We start from the raw sequence: 4,621 nt of genomic DNA, 5'->3' as shown, positions 1-4,621 counted from the left end.
TGATCGTGTGGCAGAATGTACCTTGGGTGGGCTCTGTTGAGGCAGTCTCCCCAAGGTATCTGAGGGTGAGGTAAAAGGTCCAGCAGGACAAGGCATTCTCTGCCTTGCACTGTACTTTCCTTACAGTCAAAGCTTGTTCACTTATTGTCTGATAGAGATAAGGGAAGAAGTGGGGCCTCCAGATGAACCACACAGCTTACCTGACAGACCTGGACCCAGAGACAAGGATACATACTTAAGGCTCTGAGTTAGCCTCTGTGACCACTTCCTTCCAACCACATTTGTACTACCAAGGGACCCAGCAGGAGCTGGTGTGTGGGCAGCTATGGCAAGGATTGAGTAGTNGAAGAAGACTAGCTCCAAGATGGCCAGAGCCTCAGAATTTCAGAACCAAAGTTTCATGTTCATCCCTGCCTTGCTGCTACTGAATTCTAGAGGTTAAGGCANGCTTCTCTGGCAGCTGCCAGGCAGCTTTACTAACGTGACGGTTCTGTCCCAATGAGATGACAGGACGTGTACATGGACAGCTACTGGATATGAGCTATGGGTCTCTGGCCTGTGTCAGGTAGCCCAGGAACCTAAAACAAGCTCCCCTAAACCCCATTCAAGCCTACTGTGGGCCTTTTTCCTGCTTGTCATGGAACAACTTGTCATGAGATGGGGCCAAGGAGTAGTTGGGTGGAAGTCAGCCCACAATGGTGGGAGCTGAGTTGTTTACCCAAGGAGCAGCCAGGCACTAGAGGGAGACAGAGAACCAAAGTAGAGGTCAGGAAGACCTTCTCTATAACCTCGTAAGTGGACCCTCTCCTACATCTCTACCCAGTGGCTCACTCATTCCTGCACTTTTATGCTGGGAAACTGAAGAATACTATTCCTCCCAGCCAGGTTTTCCCAGATGAGGAATTTAGGAATACTATGAGAAGCTGGGTAGGAACCAGGAAGGTTGCACCCAAGTCCAACCAGGATGATTGGTTCCCTAAGAACAAATCAAACACACACACACACACACACTTACATACCAACACTACCTACACATGTAGTACATGCATCCACACAGCAGACGGGACATACCAGAGACATGCATATATTAAGTGTGGTGATAAAGCTCTAGGATGGGATGGGCCATATTGCTCTACCACACTAGGTATCAAGCTCCTAGAGAAAGGTAGATTCTTTGTCTTNTTGACGGTTAGTGGGGCCCAGAGAATAGCCTAGAGCAGGAGACCTAAATTTCAAGGCCCNGACTAGATATCTTCATCTACATGAGATATGCTATTAGGAAATCTCAAATTTGAGTATTTTGGAGGTAGACTAGGACCTGCTAAGACAAGGCTACAGGTAAAGAGAGTTCTTAGGCTTATTTTCTAACTAGAGTCATATGGATATAAGAAGTGGGTACCTTTCTAAACAGCTAGGGGGAAAATGCCCCTGAGACCAGGGTACACAAGCACTAAGTCCTCATGGGAACAAGCTGAGCCTGGGTGAGAATGCCCAAGGAGTACACTCAGGGTTATGACTTGATGTTCAGAGACAGAAAGCCTTTGTACCTTTAAATGTCTAGGTCCATCTTGGACCATTGCAGACTAGGGTGATGTGTGCCATGGAGCCAGGTTAAGTTATGAACAGTGAATACAGAGGCAGGCAGATGGACTCAGAGCCTGCCTGGCTGGCAGTGGGTATGGATGCTGCATATAGACCTGAAGTGCCCCCCTCACACTCACCCAGACGTCACTGAGGTACTCAGATGGGCTAAAAAGGCCAGTTTCTATAAATGTTTCTAGGACTGTCCAATCAGAAAATAATGTCTGTAAGGTTATTCTCAGGATTGTTAGCCTGTGAGGTGCCACCCTTTCCTGATCTTAACAGTTTCAGGGTGACATGTCCTTGCCTGGAAAGACAGGAAGCCGAGAGCTTGGAGCAGTCCAGGTCTGCCGAGTTAGTAGAGGACTCCGACACAGGTACAAAGTGTTTATGCTCTGTCAGCTGGAGTCGGGAAGCAGTAGACAAAGATGGCTGTGCCTGGGCAATGAGGTATGTCATATGTTGGGTGCTCCACAAGTCCTGCAACAAGAGCATTCCAGGTAGGACATCTGCAGGTTAGTTTTGCACACCAGATGAGGAGAGGCAGTCAGAGATAATTCTGGACACTAAAGGTTTGGTTTATGGTTTTTTTTTTTTTTTTTTTTTGGGGGGGGGAGGCTGGCAGAGAAGAGTCTCACGTTGTAGTGTTGGATGGCCTGGAACCCACTGTAAAGACTAGGCTGCCTCAAACTTACAGAGATATGATTTCTTCTTCTGCCTCCCAAGTTCTAGAATTAGAAGTATGCACCATCATGCCCTAAGGCTGTAAAGTGTTGAGGCTCTCCACAGTCAAATTCAGAGCTGGAGGTCAGGGTGGTGGTGGTGGTGGTGTTTTGTTTTTCTGGTTCCGGTTTTTTGAGACAGGGTTTCTCTGTGTCGTCCTGGCTGTCCTGGAATTGGCCCAGCTGGTGTTCAGGTTTAAGGGAGGAGGCCCTGGCTGATGGGCAGTGAACTGTGGTTTTTGGTTTGAGTATGCTTTGATTCAGAAAGAAAGAGGCAACTAGAATATGGAAAATGATATTTGACTGGGCCCAGGGACACATAGGGCTAGAAGCAATGGNTACTTTAGCAGTGAAATATGGGGGCATTTGGGGGAACAACCTTGTGGCAGAATTCTTTGGGCTCTCACACCAGCCAACTTCCAATTGGAGGCAAAGACCTGCCTTGGACCAGTTCTGCTTACATAGAATTACATGTTGTGAACTTCAAATATGGCTAGAGACAGANAAATATTTGTCCCTCAATCTGTTGATCTGAGGCACTTCCAGGAAGCTTGGGATCTGGGATTTATGCTTACCAGTACAGTTCACTGCTATTAAGCTCTGAAGCTACCTAAGCTTGGGCCTACAGAGCTACAGCATGCATGCAGATAGCAGAAAAACTGCTGCCCACCTGAAGGCTGCATACAGTCTGTGGGCCCAGCTATCTGCATCCTCCCAGGACTTGCAGTGGCTCTTCTCTGCATTCATTCCTCTTGTGGATTCTCTGGAGGTGCTTGCCATGGTGGTTGGCTGATCAAGTGTAAGTAGCTAGGGGAATTGAGATCTGTAGTAATAATTCTGGAATATTGGATTCTTGTAAAAACACAGAAATATGTTGTTTTAATCCCAGGTATCGAGTATGGGGTTGCTTCAGATTGTCCACAGCAGCTGACTATGATTTGTCTCATGCTCTAGTAGAGGTGTGATTTTTGCCAGCTACAAATAGTTTCTGCAATTGTGTGACATTTGGAATTCTGAGGATTTTTTTTTCCGGAGGGTATATAGATGCCAGGGCTGGAGGGGTGGAAGGTTTTTAACTGGTTGTTGTTGGTCACAGTAGACATGCATGAAGGAGGAAGAGGAGGAAGAGGAGGAGAAATATAGATAACCTGACCAAGATGATCAAACTTGCCCCAAGGACCTCTATGCTCCCAATCAGTATGAAGTAATCTAACAATAATTTCACCCCTTTTCCAACCCCTGACTTTATTTAGGGATATCTTTCCTTTCCTGTCTATCCTTTTCCCCACTCTTATTTAGTGTTAAGATATTGAAAGGGTGGAAGAAAATGGGTAGAGAAGAACAGAAGAAAGAACCCATAAAATAGCAAAAGACAAGCTACAAGTGGTACCCAACATGGGACTAGGCAGAATGGGAGATTTTATTTCAAATGCTGTAGAGAAAATGGCAGGAGACAAAGAAATGTTTTTTTTTTTTTTTTTTTAAAGATTTATTGTTTTATGTGAGCACAATGTCACTCTCTTCAGACACACCAGAAGAGGGCATCAGATCTCACTATAGATGGTTGTGAGCCACCATGTGGTTGCTGGAAATTGAACTCAGGACCTCTGGAAGAGCAGCCAGTGCTCTTAACCACTGACCCATCTCTCCAGCCCCAGGTTTCTTTTCTTTCTTTTTTTTTTTTTTTTTTTTTTTTTTTTTTTTTTTTTTTTTTTTTTTTTTTTTTTTTTTTTTTTTTTTTTTTTAGCAAAAATTTTATGTTGGCTGCTACTACTCAGGTATCTTCTGCTTTGCTCTCAGAGGAGATTTTGTTTTGACTTTTTCGTATATTATGCTTTAAAAAGGGATGGAAGACTGGCTGAGCAATTGGGAAAATTGCAGGTGAAAATGGAGGGGCCTGAGAAACAAAACAAGGCTGAAATGGGAAAAGAAAGGGGTCACTTTGCTTTCTCATTTCTGAAAGGGTTGCAGAGTTGACTGTGCAACTGAAAACATTGTGGGTGGAGGTGGAAGCTCTTAGGAAGCAAGGAGCACCAGAAAGAGAAAACAAAAAGGTTCAGTCCCAGTGACTAAGCAAGAGAGTGGGAGTTTCCTGCGGGAGGAAAAGGGTAAAGAAACTGCACCGGAGGATGATTGGGTCAGAGAAAAGCAGAAAAGCAGGAAGGACAATTTGATGAAACAGCCTGTTTTGAGAATCCAACCACATAACCAGTGTGTGTGTGTGTGTGGGGGGGTGTCTGGGGTTATGAGATCACCACCATCAGCTTTCCCAGGAGTCATACAGCATATGCCTGCTTATGGTGTGGAACAAGGTTATG

The sequence above is a fragment of the Mus caroli genome, chromosome 2, assembly GCF_900094665.2.
Source record: "Mus caroli chromosome 2, CAROLI_EIJ_v1.1, whole genome shotgun sequence".
NCBI lineage: Eukaryota > Metazoa > Chordata > Mammalia > Rodentia > Muridae > Mus > Mus caroli.
Note: the sequence above shows the minus strand (reverse complement) of the source record.